Here is a 16,611-nt window from a genome sequence, read left to right as displayed (position 1 = left end):
ATTTGACTTGCAGGGAATGGCCACGGTGTGTGGTTCACATGTGTGATCGTGTTTCAAAGCAAGTAGATTTAAAACATTCTGCACCCTGAGTATTAGATTCCCATCTGACAAAGAAGATAGTTGAATAGAATTGTTGTTTCTTTTTTTTTTTTTTTTTTTTTTTTTTTTTTTTTAGAGAGAGAGAGAGAGAGAGAGAGAGAGAGAGAGAGAGAGAGAGAATTTTAACATTTATTTATTTTTTTCTTAGTTCTCGGCGGACACAACATCTTTGTTGGTATGTGGTGCTGCTGAGGATCGAACCCGGGCCGCACGCATGCTAGGCGAGCGCGCTACCGCTTGAGCCACATCCCAGCCCCCAGAATTGTTGTTTCTAAGGAAGAAATATTCTGTGGTGAAGAGGAAGGCACCTCAGCAGTTTTTCACCTCAGGGGGGCTTGGAAAAATCGAAGATAAAAAATGAACCCTGATAGTAGCAAGCCTAAGATAGGAAATGTGGCTTAGGAGGCTGATGCAGGAGGATCTATCTCAAGGTCAAAACCAGCCTCAGTAAAAGCGAGGTGCTAAGCAACCTGTCTCTAAATAAAATACAAAATAGGGCTGGGGATGTGGCTCAGTGGTCAAGTGCTCCTGAGTTTAATCCCCAGTACCCCTCAAAATGAAAATGATGGTAGCCGGCATGGTGAGTGTCAGGCATGGTGAGTGTCAGGCATGGTGAGTGTCAGGCACATGCCTGATGGTAGCTGGCATGGTGAGTGTCAGGCACATGCCTCCATGTTGGCTCATTTGGTCTTCACAGCAGATCTACGAAGCTGGCGGTCATCTTCTTTTTGTAGATGAGGAAACTGAAACACAGAGAGCTGGAAGTTTCCCTTGGCAGAGGGCAGGATGTGAATGCACAGCCAGGAGGTTTGGTATTGAGGAACTATACTGCCTTCCATCATATCCCCCTGCTTAATTTGGGGGCACACTCCTTGTTCCCAAGTGAAATCTTCTTGCTTGCCTCTCAAATTGCTTGCCAGTTCTCCAGATTTGGATTGTGATCCTTTATGTAGATTCAGACTTGACGGGTAGATCACACATGGTTGTTCCCATTTGTGCAAGTAACTGAAACCCCTCTCTAGCAGCAGGGCTTCACCACAGAGGGGACATATTGGGTAAAGATGGTGATTTCCTGGATGTTGTTAAGTTTCTTTTCTTTCTTTCTTTTTCTTTTTTTTTTTTTTTTAAAGACTTTTCTCAGTCTTAAAAGCAGAACATTTGGGCTGGGGTTGTGGCTCAGAGGTTGTGTTCTTGCCTTGCATGTGTGAGGCACTGGGTTCAATCCTCAGCACCACATAAAAATAAATAAATAAATAAAAGTATTATGTCCATGTATAGCTAAAAAAAAAAAAAATAGTAGAACGTTGAATGTTGAATTTACCCCTAATCTTTGTACCTTATACCCTTTTCTTGTTTTTGCCCCAAACAGGACTGCACGAATGTCCTATATTCATCTACCATGTTCCCAGTCAGATTGATCTTTCTTACTTCTGAAAACAGGACTCCTTTCCAACTTCCTCATCCTCCTGGTGACTCCATCTTCTTCCAATCACCTGGTCTCTGAGTCACCCCTGACTCTTTTTTCTCTATCATACCCTTTGTCCAAGCTTTTCTTATCATCCGTTTATCTTAATTGTTTATTTTTTTAGAGCAGTTTTAGGTTCATGGCAAAATTGAGCAGAAAGTACAGAGACTGGTACACCTTGTGTCCTCCTATTATGTGTAGCCTCCCCACAAAGAGGTGCATTTGTTATGATCAGTGAACCTACATTAACCTGTCCTTATCACCCATAGATCAGAGTTTATGGTTGGGTTCATTCTTGGTATGATGTTCTGTGGATTTTGACAAACGTATAAAATGTGTCATTGTAGACACGTAGCCACCAGAATAGGATCATGCAAAGTAGTTTCGCTGTCCTGCAAAAATCCCCTGTGCTTTGCTTCCTTGTTGTTTTCAGGTACTTCTCCGTGGCTCTTCCCCTGGCTGGTGTGTTCCAGCAGCCCCCAGTTGAAGCACGTGGCCTATAATTTCTTTCCTTATCAATTCTTCCTCTACCTGTCCCCAGATGAATCACTGCCATTGTGTCGGGCTTTCGTTTGTAGTTGGCCCTCCCTATCTGACGTTCCACATCCATATATTCAACTAATCATAACTGGGAAAAAAATAATTCCAGAAAATTCCAAGAAGGAAAAACTTGAATTTGCCATGCACTGAATACTACACTGAATCCATGTGAATGAATTGATGTGTAAACATTGTTTTAGGTATTATAAGTGATCTAGAGATGATTTAAAGTATATGGGGTGTGTGTGCATGGGTTACATGCAAATACTATGCCTTTTATGCCGGGGATTTGAATATCCTTGGATTTGGCATCCTGGAGGGACAGTCATGGAACCAAGTTTATAAGAGGCATGAATGTACTCTGTCCCTGCCTTCTAACAGGATAGAAGTCCATATTCCCCTCTCCTCATGCCAAAATGCCCACTATAGCCCTTCTACACCTATATTGCAATATCCTGCTGATACAGGCCCTCTACTCCTGGGGGCTGAGCTCCTATTTTTTCCACAAAGCATTAGTGTTTCTTTTTTTGGGAGGAGCACTGGAGATTGAATTTAGGGTCACTCAACCACTGAGCCACATCCGCAGCCCTAGTTTATATTTTATTTAGAGACAGGGTCTCACTGAGTTTCTTAGTACCTCGCTTTTGCTGAGGCTGGCTTTGAACTCCCAATTCTCCTCCCTCAGCCTCCCAAGCCACTGGGATTACAGGTGTGCACCACCATGCCCAGCCCCATTAGTACTGCTTCTTCTTCTTCTTTTTTTTTTAAATTTTATTCTTTTTTTAGATATACATAACAGTAGAGTCTATTTTGATATAGAAATTAGTGCACAAGGTCATTAGTGCTTCCTAACCACCCCACACTGGTCCTATTTTCTGTGCTTGTCCTAATGTCAGTAGCAAAGTCGAGTCCTGCTTCTCCTCTATTCTCCAGCATTCTGGAGCCCAGTCAGCAGTGGTGTTTCTTTCAGCACATACAGTGAGCTTTGCAATACAAGTGACCTGATTCATATCTGTGTCTTGGCATCTTTATGTCTTAGAATTCAGGGAGGGTTATTTAGTCATTTAAAAAAAAAATCCCTCACTAGAACCAAACCTAGAATTATTACATAATAGACTCTTAGCATATTGGATTGAGTTGTCATTGTCTTTGGTTATCTTTAAAGGGCCCTGTATAGCTAATGACCCTAAACAGGTCTGTCTTGTGTTATCTCCTTTCCAAAGAAGAGAATGTCATTTTCAGATGTCTGGCTGTTAGCTTCTCCCAGAACTCTGGTCCTGCCCCCACATCCCTAAAACATTTGAGCCTTTAATAACTTAGTTTTTAAAGTTGATATTCTCTACTCATGGCTATCTTTTGAGTATTTATTACTAAGGAGGAAGTGGGTGCCCTGTTAGTTGTGGGGGTTCCCATGCAGTGGGAGTGAGGGATCTTCTGAGTCCATCCACTGGGGCTTGAATCCTGGCTTCTTCACTTAGAGCTGCAGGACTGGTTACCATTTTCTTGGTTATAAAATTGGGGTAATTGTGATACCTGGTTCATGGGGCTGTCACAATAGAAAGGATAATTCATGTCACAGATTTTATACAGTGGAACATAGTAAACAACCAGTTATTTTTTGTTTAATTGCTATATTTATTGTATTATTACTGAGTTATTTCTGTTGCTGGGGATGGAACCCAGAGTCTTATGCATGCTTAGCGGGCGCTCCACTGCTGAGCTACACCCCCAGCCCTTTTCATTTTGAGACAAGGCCTTGCTAAGTTGCCAAGGCTGATCTTGAACTTGCAATCTTCCTGCTGCAGCCAGAGTTGCTGTGCCAGGCTAGTTTCGATTTTTTAAAACTTTGTTCTTTTTACATATACATGACAGAGTGTATTTTGAGATATCATACATACATGAAGTATAACTCCCCATTCTTGTGGATGTACATGCTGTGGAGTTACACTGGTCATGAATTCATGTGTGAACATAGGAAAGTTATGTCTGATCCATTCTGTCTTTCCTATTTCCTGGTTTTGATTTCTAATAGCAAAATTTTAACATTATTCCCCAACTCATCCTCCACAGTTCAGTGGAGTGAGGTTAAGAGAAAAGATATAGGAAATAGCTGAGGAAAATGTTTTTTTTTTTTTTTTCAGCATTCCACTCTGAGCTGTTGCTAAGCACTTTCTTTTCTCCTAAGAGGAAGGCTTAATCATGAGTGAGGGGAGGTGGGCGAGGAGGAGAGGCCAGGTGAGTGATCCTCATATCCACCTGCCCATCCCAGGCTGCTGGGCTGCTCAGAACCTTGATGATGATGCTGAGATGGGGAAAGAGCTGGAACTCATTCAATCCAAATTAATTTATTCAATACCTATTGAACACTGACTGTATGCCAGGCACTATGCTAAGTGCTAGGGTTATACCATGAGTGATTTGGACAAGGTCCCTGCCCTCAGGGGACTTTTTAAAGATGACAGATAATAAACAAGAAAACAGATTAGTAGATAAAATAATGCCAACTGTGATGAAATCAAAGGTAAAAATAAGAGGCCAGAGCATTACTGGGAGAGTCTACTTTAATGAATGGTCAGGGACCTCCTGAATGAGGAGGTGTGGATGCGGAGCCTGCAGATGGGAAAGGGCCAGCATGGTGGATTGGGTGGAGGGACAAAGGGCCGGAGGCAAGGAAACCCGGACCGATCTGGTTGTGAATGGACACCAGGGAGTACAGAAGAGTTAAGGGGTTGGTTGGAGGAGGGAAGGGGTGTGACATCAGGGGTTGCTCAGATGCAGACCTGTGCTCTGGAATGGTGGTTTTCAAATGTCTCGTTTACACACTGGAGGGGTCTGTGGTGCACTTCTGGTTGGGACTGTGCAGGAGGGGGTACTGGGGTCCACTCGATCTGAAAAGAACCTCCTGTGATTCGGATGTCCCTCGCCTCCTTTCCTCCCCACACCGAGAAGCTCTGCTCCTAACTATCCACTCTTGAGTCCTTGGGGATCCGGGAACATTTAAATTCCTTACTTGGCCAAGTGATATAGGCACATGGACTTCTGTCCATTGATGGGGACATTGGCTCAGACGTTTGAGGATGAGTCACTTTATTTGGATCACCGTGTGGCCCACTTAAATAAATGCTGGTTTTGATTAGAAAAGTTATGATTCACCTTCTTTTGAAGTTATTTGGAAATGGCTTCAGAGATGACCTCAAGGTCTGAATGCATATGGATGTTTTTGTTAAGAGAGGAGGAGTGTGTTGGGGCGGGGGAGGTAGAGAGAACAGCTTCTGACATTCACAAGTCCTGAGTTTGAGTATTCATGACACTGTGTGGCTTTGGGCAGGACTTTAACCTCTCTGGTAAAACAGGACAAATAAGTCTTTGCTGCCCTGTCTCACCAGCTGTCATGAGATGATGATTTAAAACTGCAGAGTTTCACAAAATAAAAGCTACTAAGAAAATTAAATTTAGTTTCCATATATTATGGCCAATAGCACATTATGGCCAGAGTGTAATTCATGACCATAGAACAGAACTTTTCACTGTATATGGATGAGTAGTCTCTCTAGAAGAGTCAAAGGAGAATAATTTTCCTAATTTCGGAGTAGGAGTGATGTTTCTACATACGGTGCAAAACCTAGATGCCATAAGGAAAAGAAGGATAAAATTCATTACCTAAAACAAACCAGAAAAATACATTTCCAACTGTTTTATGGACTCAGTATTAATCTCCCTAGCACAAAAGAACTCCTACAAATCAAATAAAAACTATAAGAAAATGGTCAAGGATATGAACAAATAATTCATATAAAATAAATCAGTGGCTCCCTTAACATATGAAAAGTGCTTGATCTCATGCATAATTGAAAAAAAATACCAGTTAAATTTCACTCGACCATATTTCATCTGTCTGGGATGGGCAAGGGTAAAAAAGTTTTTTTTTTTCTTTTCTTTTTGTAATTGTAGATGGACAGCATGCCTTTTTTTAAAAAATTTATTTTTGTATGTGGTGCTAAGGATCAAAGCCAGTGCCTCACACATGCTAGGCAAGTACTCTGCCACTGAGCCCCAGCCCCAGCCCCTAAAAAAAGTTTTTGAAAACTGATCATGTCAGGGAAGATATGGGAAAACAATTAATTCAACTATTTTCTGCAGGGGGTACCTTGCCAATTTCTGTCATAGTTAATAATTCACATGATCTTACTGAATCCAGAAATTCCACTTACTGAAAAAAATATCCCTCAGATGTACTCACAAGTATTCATGGAGCACAGTCGATTTAGCATAAGAGAGATGGGTGCGGGCTGGTGAAATCAGTTATGGTACGTCTGCACAGTGGAATAGTATGCAGGTGCAAAAAATAAGATGTAGAGCAGTCTACATTGTTAAGTAAAAAGAGAGGGGAACAGGAAGGGATGTATGTAGTGCTACCATTTACTTGCAGATGCATAAAATACCTCTAGAAGGATACAAAAATGCTTAAGAGGCAAGGAGAGAGGGAGAATTTTTATTTAGTATTGTGATTTTTTTTATATTTTGAAACAAGGTGTTATGTTTTAAAAAGCAAAGAGGAAAACAGTTTTTGAAGTGGGATCAAACCCCTGATTTGTTAGCATTGTGTTCTATCCCCAGACTGTCAAAAATCTGTGTGTCCATTATGTGCTCTCATTATTGGGGGGTGTTAAAAGGGGTGTTTATTTTTTTTTAAAGATAGAGTGAGAGAGAGAGGGGGGCAGAGAGAGAGAGAGAATTTTAACATTTATTTATTTTTTCTTAGTTCTCGGCGGACACAACATCTTCGTTTGTATGTGGTTCTGAGGATCGAACCCGGGCCACACGCACGCTAGGCGAGCGCGCTACCGCTTGAGCCACATCCCCAACCCAAAAGGGGTGTTTAAAGAGCTCTTTGTCATTTGGGGGCCACAAGTCTAATGCTCAGCACATAAAGGGGTCATGAAAGGACCATAACTCCGGTATCCAGGAGCTTCAGCTGGAGTGTGACGGAGATCAATCCCGTATTTGTCAGGGGGAGGCTCCATTGGTTTATATGCAAAGTTGGTGGTAGTAGAATAATGGCTCCAAGATGTCCACATTTTAGTACCTGGAACCTGTGAATAGATTTCATTACATGGCAAAAGGGACTTTGCAAGGAGTGACCATATTAAGGACCTTGAGATGGGGTGATTATCCTGGGTTATTCAGGTGAGTCCAATCTAATCCCGTGAGTCCTTAAAAGAGAACCTTCCTGGTTGTGGTCAGATGGAGACATGGAAGGGTCACAGAGATGATCAGTTGCTGGCTTTGAAGATGGAGGAAGGGGCCATGAGTCAAGGAAAGTGAGCACCCCTAGAGGCAGGGAAACAGATCGTCTCCAGAAGGAAAACACTCTTGCTGATGCCTTGGTTGTAGCCTGCAGAGACCCATGTTGAACTTCTGACCTTAAGAAATGCATGTTGTAGGCACGTAGGGTGGTGCATGCCTGTAATCCCAGCAGTTTGGGAGGCTGAGGCAGGAGGATCATGAGTTCAAATTCAGCCTCACCAAAAATGAGGAGCTAAGAAACTCAGTGAGACCCTGTCTCTAAATAAAATACAAAATAGGGCTGGGGATGTGGCTCAGTGGTTGAGTGTCTCTGAGTTCAATCCCTGGCACCCCCCCCCAACCACCACCAAAAAAAGAAAAATGCATGTTGTAAACTGGGCACAGTGGTGCATGCCTGTAATCCCAGCAACTCAGGAGGCTGAGGCAGGAAGATTTTGAGTTCAAAGCCAGCCTCAGCAACTTACTGAGACCCTGTCTCAAAACATAAAAATGCCTGCGATGTGGCTCAATGGTTAAAGTGCCTTGGGTTCAATCCCTGGTACCCGCACCCCCCCTCCCCAATGTCTGTTTTTACAAGTCATCAAATTAGTGGCAATTTATCACAGCGGAAATAGAAAATGAATACAGATGATATGGAAATGAAGCCTTGCTCTTATGGGCCTTCTAATCTAGGTGGGGAGAGAAGCTGAGGATTGTCCTCATGTGAGGTGAATGTGGAGTGTGGCCTGGAGACTTGCAAGAGGCTGGCCTCAAGGGGCTCAGGATGGCCAAGGGGATGAGGTGGTCTGAACTGTGCTGTGAGGGGCAGCGCAGCCTGTGGGTGGGGAGCAGAGACTTTGTTGCTGACAATGGATTTAAACCTTGGCTTTACCACTTATGAGCAGTGGGACCTTGAGAAAGTCACATCATCTCTCTGTGTCTCATTGTTCAGGTGGGGGGACACAGACAGTGTCCCTTCGAAGGTGGTCGTGTGGAGTAAATGAGTTCACGTGACCAAGTGTTTGCGGGGATCCTGGCCATCCCAAGGGCTCTGTTTGCTGTTGATATTTTGCCTCAGCCACAGGAGGCAGGGGTTGCCAGCGAGAGAGAGTGGAGTGTCCACTGACCAGGAGAGGAAGAGGGGTCTCACTGGTGTGGTCGGAGCCCGGGGCCCTCAGGAGAAAAGCAGAAAGTAAGCCCGTCGAGGAGCATGCAGCAGATGATGGTGGCCTTGGGAGGTGGCCTTGGAGTGTCCATTCAGTGCCCTAGGAGACGAGCAGGAGGCTGGTACAGTAGGGAGGTGCTCAGCTTTCCAGAAGAGGGGAGGAGGGTTGAACTTCTGAACTGTGATTCTCGCATCTTCTTTCCACTCCCCTTCTGTTCGCCCGCCACCCTGAGCGCAGCCAACCTTAACAAAGAGTGGCAGTCACTCCCTTTCCCTGTCTCTGGGCTCCCTGACCCACGCCCCAGGTGTGCATGGATTCAGAGGCTGCCGTCTGGTGCCTTATGAGTGCCAGACCCCCACAATGCATTGTGGGTGCTCCCCACCCACAGGCTGCACTGCTCCCCCCCCCAGCATAGTTAGACCACCTCACCCCCGCCTTGGCCATCCTTGAGCCCCTTGAGGCCAGCCTCTTGCAAGTCTCTAGGCCACACTCCACAGTTTGCCTAGAGGGAGAACACCCAGTGGGGCTCTTGAGTTGGTCACTCTTTGTTACTTGTCCCTGCAGGGAGAGGAGCAGAAACCTCAGCCTGTGCTGTTGGCAGGTCCCTGGTGCCTGGGCGCCCCCTGGGGTGAGCCTGGGTCTGTGTGGTGGCCATTTGGGGTCTCTGGCCTCTTGCTTGGCTTGTATAGCTGGTTTGGGGCGTATGCGTTACTAGGATTTTCAGGTTCTTGGAGATTATGATCTTGAGGATTTTGCCCATGATTGTATACCATGTTGTGTCTCCTAGGCAAGGACAGAGTGGGATGTTAAAAAACAAACCAAAACCACATGAAGCACACAGAGGAATTAGCATGTAGAAGTTAGCTGGCAAAGGAGGAAGCGGCTGTGTGTGTGTGTGTGTGTGTGTGTGTGTGTGTGTGTGTTTGTGTGTGTAGGGGGGGCATGGGTGGTGTCTGTGTTGCCGCATTTTAGGGTACTGGCATTTCTCACTCCCAGCTGTCCCTGAGGGCACACTAGAAAACCACTCAGCAGATAACTAATCCTTTCTTTTTTTTTTTAATTTATTTTATTGTAGTGAGAACATGAGATCTACCCTCTTAATAGACTATTCAGTGTCTTAAACTATTCAGTGTATAACACAGGTTGTTAGCTACAGATATAACATTACTTGACTTGTAAGAACCAGTAAACTGGTCTTTTGTCCCCAAGGCTGTCATCTCACTTTGCCTGAAACACCTTTTTTTGGCAGAGCATTTTCTTACCTGGGCTTTTTATGTTTGTTTTGCCCTCACAGGAGAACCTATAATATCTGGAGTGCTCTTGATATAAAAGAATAGTCAGAGACATTATGTGCCTATAAAGACTGTAAAGGGGTAGATCATTTAGGAATTACATAAATTTGAAACCAGTGTGGCTGTTTGCCTAAACATTCATATAACAAAACCCTGCCTCCTACTTGTTTTCTCCCTCCCCTTCCTCTTAAGGCTCACTGTTCCTATGTGGCATAAAAAATAAAAAATAAAAATTATGAAACCAAGCCTGGTCATTGGACTGATAAGCAGATCCTGAGCCCTCAAGAACTTGAAGGGCAGGTAGTAAATATCATTTTCTTTTTAAAAAAATCATTTCTTTTTTGTTGTGCTAGACTGCAACATCTTGTTTATGGGACTGTGTTTTCAGAGGCTAGTCCATTCTTAGAAAGGACTTAGTGCTTCTACTGGGTCAATATTTTATATTATGATACTATGTGATGGTTCTGTATGACTTGCTTAAAACATTGCTTACAGGTGGCACATGCCTGTAATCCCAGCGGCTCAGGAGGCTGAGACAGGAGGATCATAAATTCAAAGCCAGCCTCAGCAACTCAGTGAGACCCTGTCTCTAAATGAAATGCAAGGCAAGAATGTACCAAGGGATGTGGCTTAGTGGTTGAGTGCTCCTGAGTTTAATCCCTGATGTCCCTCCCCATCAAAAACCCCATATTGCTATAAAACCCTGGGGTTTTCCCTGTGATGCAGACTTGTTGTGAAATGCTGAGATTTAACAACTATTTTTGTTTCCTTCATTTCCAGTTGCTTTCACTTTCAGAGTTGAGTATAAACAACATAGCCTGTGAACTGCCTGTGATTTTGCCTCAAGTATTTTAAGAAAAAAAGATACGAGAGGAACAGAATTATAGATTTAAAGAGCAGGAAGAACAAAACAGAAAGAAGCAAGCAGAATGGATTAGAAAAGCAAACAAAATTGTACGAACTGGGTTGATGAACAGTAAGTAATTTGTACGTTTCAGTGCACAGAAGGACCTGTAGATACGATCACGAGAACATTTGTAAGGAGGAGTCAAATCTTGAAACAAAAGCAGTCTTATAAATAATCTTAGTGCCATTATAATAGCCAGGAAATTCAACTTCATACTTTTCCAGGTTCATATTAAAATGTTGTTACTTGAGTCAACAATGTCTTTGTAACTTTTTTTTAATCACAAAATATTTGATAGTATTTTTAGTTGCAAGATAGCTAATAAAATACCAGATCAAAGGAGTTTATTTTTCTATTAGGAAAGCAATCGTAAAAAGAGATGCTTCCTTTTTTAAGATAGAGTTGAAGCTGTCAAATTTGAGATTTTGATGTTTGTATCAAATTATATTTAGACTGTATCTTTTTACTTGGAGTAAAAAAATGAAATTTCGTTCCTTCACAGCAGATTTTTGGGTTCTTGGTCTAGCTTAAGAAGTAAATTGACATAGAATCACATGATTTCAAACCTGAAAGTTACCCGAGATTGTCGAGAAACCCAGGGCCATTGCTGGGAATGATGAATCATTGGTGTAATTACATTATCCTTTAACTATAATGGTTTGCTTTGTATTAAGTGACCAAAGGGAAAGAAAGCCCTCCTCCTTATTTCTTGCAGCCTTTTGGTCCAGTGGGGAAAACAAATGACAAACAGGAATTCTTTTTCTTTCTTTCTTTTTTTTTTTTTTTAAACATAGTAACAATCATTAGCAATGGTAATTATTTATGTGCTTATTAAGAGCAAGCCTTTTGGGCTGGGGCTGTAGTTCAGTGGCAGAGCACTTGCCTAACATGTGTGATGCACTGGGTTTGATGCTCAGCACCATGTAAAAATAAATAAAATAAAGGCATGCTTTCCATTTATAGCTACCAAAAATTAGGAAAAAAAAATAAAGAGCAAGCTTTTAGTCTAAGGTATTTTTTTAGTCTAAGGTATTTTTTTATTTATTTGTTCCTTAGTAATTACATGGCAGTAGGTTCTGTTGTTAATCAGATTTATAGATGAAGATATTACGTATGTGGAGATTAAGCAGGTGGCCTTGGGCACTTGGTAGGATTTGGCTCAGGTGGCATGACCCCAGAGACTATCCCTCACACTGCTCTCCTTCAAATGTGAATGTGCTGCCCTGTGTCACCACTGTGAGTTTTGTACTTCAAGATCCCCTGGGCATTCTCTTGCCACTCTGCTCAGCTGGCATTGTGCCTACACATGGGTGGACCCTGGGGGCTGTGCTTCTTTAGCGTAGTGCCCTAAGCTGCCGGTGATTTCTGAGCATACATTAAACCAGTGAACAGGGAACCTATTATGTACCAGGTACTATTACAGAGGCCAGAGATCTAAATAAATAAGGGTAATGAGGAAAAGTTGTACATTTTGGAGATTGCAGTTTGGTGGAGAGGTAGACCCAATATTCAATATTTACTAGAATGGGGATAAAAATAGCACTGTGCTCAGAGCTACAGAGGAAGGTGGTGCAGGGGAAGTGCACCTCAGGATTTGTCCTCCTTGGAGGGAATTAGGGCAGTCTCTTCTGTGATAGTGAGCTTATAACTGAGTCTGTCTGGCAGGTGACTAAAGGTAACTAATGACAGATGGGTTTGAATTCCACCATTGCCCTTGAACAAATTGGTGACCTGGGGCTGGGGATGTGGCTCAAGCGGTAGCGCGCTCGCCTAGCATGCGTGCAGCCGGGTTCGATCCTCAGCGCCACATACCAACAAAGATGTTGTGTCCGCCGAGAACTAAGAAAAAATAAATAAATGTTAAAATTCTCTCTCTCTCTCTGTCCGCCCCCCCCTCACTCTCTCTTTGAAAAAAAAAAAAATTGGTGACCTTGTGGAGGTGACCTTGAGCAAGTTACTCCACTTTTCCAAGTCTTACTGTCCTTTTCTGTAAATAGGGAAGTTGTTAAAGGAGGCACATACTCAGCATGGGGCTGACCAGTAAGTGGCAGATGCTTTTATTACTGTTTGTGTTTTCCATTCATGTTACTTGAAAATTCACAAAGACACTTACTTATATCTTCTCTTGTTCTGTAGCTAAAGCTATTAAATAGCTGGGAATAATTAACTTGAAAAATGGAAGCCAGGTGCTTGAGCCAGGTGCGGTGGCACATGCCTGTAATCCTAGCAACTCTGGAGGCTGAAGCAGGAGGATCACAAATTACAGCCTCAGCAATTTAGCAAGGCCCTAAGCAATTCAGTAGATTAGACATGGTCTCAAAATAAAAAATAAAAGCTGGGCATGGCTTTTTTTTTTTTTTTTTTTTGGTACTGGGGATTGAACCAGGGTCCAGAGGCTGTCAGGTGGATTGTAAGATTAAAGCCAGCAAGGCCCTAAGCAACTTAGAGAGACCCTGTTTCAAAAAAAAAAAAAAAAAAAAAATTAAAAAAAAATAAATAAATGAAAAGGGTTGGGGATGTGCACATGCTCAGTGTTAGAGTGTCCCTGGGTTCAATCCCTAGTACCATTAAAAAAAAAAAAAGAAAAAAAGAAAGGAGAAAAGGAGGCTTGAAGGGAGATTTCATGATGGTCTTCAAACAGGCCAAGTGTCCTTAGCATCTTAGACATGAGAAAGGTTCTTTTTTAAAATTTTTTTTGTAGTTGTAGATGGACAGAATGCCTTTATTTTATTTGTTTATTTTCATGTGGTATTGAGGAATAAACCTAGTGCCTCACCCATGCCAGGCAAGTGCTCTGCCACTGAGCTGTAGCCTCAGCCCTGAGAAAGGTTCTTATGGAGTGTTGGTGTGAGGTCACATTCAGAGTGGGGCTTTCTTGGAAGCAGTTGTAATACATCTGGAATATACTAGAATTTTAAGACATGGTGGAATTACATCATATTTCCTACATTCTCCATGGCAGTGCATCATGAATAGTAGGCTAATGCATACTTTCTGTACCAGTACTGTGCGCTTTTTGCCAAGTGATTTTTTTCCCCACATAATTTGCAGTTGTATGTTTTTTTTTCTTATGGCTAAATGTACAGAGATCCCTGTGCATCTGTTAAAAAAGACACTTCTTACTTTTTTTGTTTTGTTTTTATTTTTGTTTTTGGTACCTGGGATTGGACCCAGGGGCCTTACCCATGGAGCCACATCCCCAACCCTTTTTATTTTTTATTTTGAGACAGGGCCTGGCTAAGTTGCTTAGGGCCTTGCTAAGTTGCTGAGGCTGACTTCAAACCTGAAGTCCTCCTGTCTCAGCCTCCTGAGCCACTGGGATTACAGGAGTTGCATTACCACCCCTGGTTTATTTCTTTTCAATGTGGAAAAAAAAAACAAAACATAGAATTAGCCAGCTGGACTATTTAGATGAGCAAAATTTTGTTGGCAGTGTCCAAAGCATCACAATCAATAGGCAATCTACATAAGCCTTTTCTCTCTGTCAGGTCTATGGGGTGTTGACCTTGGCCACATCAATTCATAGGGCTTCTTCACAGCCTGTTGGATCTTTCACATCCTCAGGGAACAGAAGTGTGTTGTTGTCCTCTTCCTTCCTGGCTGGTTCCGGTCAGGGGAGCTTGTCCATAGCATCCTAGGCAAGCCTGTTTCTCCTGTGGACTCCTCTGTGGGCATCTGGACTGCCTATGGAGCCACAGTGTCTTGGGCCCCTGGAAGGTGGGTGACATGAGGATCTTTTTGCAGCTATGGATGCCTTTCAACACTGCCTTCCTGCCCTTCAAAGCATTTGCTTTGGTTTAGGCATTGGCAGGGGCAGGAAGTTCCGTTGTTGCTTTCAGTTCCATCTTGGTGGGGAAAAAAAAAAAAAAAAAGAATTCTTGCTATTTCTGCACCTTGCTTTCTGTGCTAGTAATTTAAGTTTTTCAGGTCAACTATTATTCATTGCCCTAAACCCATTTGGGAACTACTTCAAGCCCATCTGGAAGCAAGGAGAAGATAAATGATAAGTAAATAATAGACCAAAAGAGGGTGAAGGCAAGACGGGTGGAGTTGGAAGCTGTGGCTGTTGGTATCTGGTATCACCAGACTTCCATTGGGCTGGGCTTCTCTCACTTCTGCTCCATCTGGGTTTGCTCTACAGATTTTCGAATGCCAGTCCTGCTTCAAAAATTAAGTGTTGCTTTTGATCCAAACTGGGGGGGGAAAATACAACCTGATGTGCCAGCGAAGGCGGGGAAAAATGTCAAAAGCTACTAGAGGGAGGCAGGCAGGGTTCACTTCCCCAGCCTGTTGCCTTTTCTAGTAAATGGTTTTTCCTGATTCAGCAAAAGAGGAGTAAAGATGACTCTGTATCTTTTTATGTATGTAGATGTTATTTGTATTTTTTAATTTATATTTTAAATAAAAAAGTAATATATATTTTTAAAAAGCTCTTAACCATCCAGGGATTCATAAAGTAGCAACAATGAAAGTCCCTCCCTCTCTGTTGGCTTTGTCATGTATCCTCCTGGGATCTTTTTCTGTGCATATGTGGGCAGGTAAGTGGGTCACGTGTCACGTGTATGTACAGACTTTCTCAGTGGAATGGCCCTACCTGTTGTTCAGCAGTTACTGTTTCTATTCTGTGCATGTGGCCCCCTTCCCATCTCAGCTCTAAGATTTACCCCTATCTTGTGAACTACAGGGTGTTCCATGCCTGGGTCCTACTTGATTTAATCATTTCTTTATAATAGGCATTTGGTTTGCCTAAATGTTGTGTAAAGCCTTACACACAGGTGACTTTGCTCCCAGGGCAAAGAATATGCAAGCTCTAGACTCTGGGGTCAGTTACCCTGTGTCTAGATGTGGTGGCCTGTTTCAGATGGGGTCTTCAGTGGCCGTTTCCTGTTCTGGGAGGCAGGTGGAACAGCATGTAGCTCAGAGCCCTGAGCCTCAGCAGAGCTATCCATGGGGATGATGATTCTCAAAAGATTTCATCGTTTCCAAACTCATGAAGATAGCAGCTTGCTAACCTTGAATCTGCTTCAGTCCAGATGTGTTTCACAGAGATCTCTTCTTTGCCAACTCTGCTCCTAGAATGAAGCCAGTCTTGGTTTTTATTCCTACTCTTCAGTGCCTTTGTTTTCCTGCAGTATTTTGTTAATCTTTGGACTTTGCACTGCTGATGAGATCACAAGATTAGCTTTTTTTGAAAAAGACTGCCTTTGGCTGTGTTTCCTTTGGTCAGCTGTGTGGCTACTTCCTGCTGAGCCCTTTCCTGGTCAGCCTGACTGGGCTGAGCATTCTTTCCAGGTGTCAGGCAGACCCTGGAAAGAACAGTTTCAGCATGGACAGAATGCCTGGGGTTTCCTTGAACCATGAAATGAATCACAGACCAGGAGGTAGTGAGTGAGCCCTGCTGACCCCTCAGTACCCTTGTGACCTCGTAGTACTTTCCTTTCTGTGTTTCGTGATGACTTATTAGTTAAGGGGCTGAGCAAGTCATTAAGTTTTTTTCAGTTATATTTTACCAAGTGGTTTTAATATTGGGCTCTGGCATGTCTTAAGCCTGGCTGCCCTTTGTCAGATGCATTGCCCATGGCACTCTTCCTCTGTTCCATCTCCCATGTCCTTCCCACCCTCCTCAATGCCACGTCAGACATCGATATTTGGCTGAGCATGCCCTGCCTCAATGAGCAGGCACGTGCTCGGGATCTTTCCTAACACTCCAGACAGCCAATACTACCAGACTGGAGTTGGTACAACGAAGGACCCAGGAAAACCCTGTCAGAATCCACATTCTGGGAGAGGATTCAGGGAGTACGGAGATGAGGGGCACTCAGATTTGTGGGCTTTTTGAATTGCTACTATTTAAAA

The 16,611-nt window shown here is 43.1% G+C and overlaps 1 protein-coding gene across 7 annotated transcripts in view; it reads left to right on the top strand.

Annotated features, from left to right (window-relative positions):
- Positions 1 to 16,611, top strand: part of Snx10 (sorting nexin 10) — a 65,721-nt gene that overhangs the window by 9,981 nt on the left and 39,129 nt on the right. For 3 of the 7 annotated variants that reach the window (XM_021722249.3, XM_040291781.2, XM_078039940.1), the window contains exon 2: positions 10,629 to 10,824. The exons of 3 other annotated variants lie outside the window; for them this stretch is intronic. The gene's annotated coding sequence lies outside the window, so the exon portion shown is untranslated. Of the gene's footprint in view, positions 1 to 10,628; positions 10,825 to 16,029; positions 16,137 to 16,611 lie in introns of those variants that run through there. One more of the 7 variants, XM_078039942.1, reaches the window with a different exon arrangement.

This window comes from Ictidomys tridecemlineatus, chromosome 2 (genome assembly GCF_052094955.1).
Source record: "Ictidomys tridecemlineatus isolate mIctTri1 chromosome 2, mIctTri1.hap1, whole genome shotgun sequence".
Classification (NCBI taxonomy): domain Eukaryota; kingdom Metazoa; phylum Chordata; class Mammalia; order Rodentia; family Sciuridae; genus Ictidomys; species Ictidomys tridecemlineatus.
This window is presented reverse-complemented; position numbering and strand designations above follow the sequence as displayed.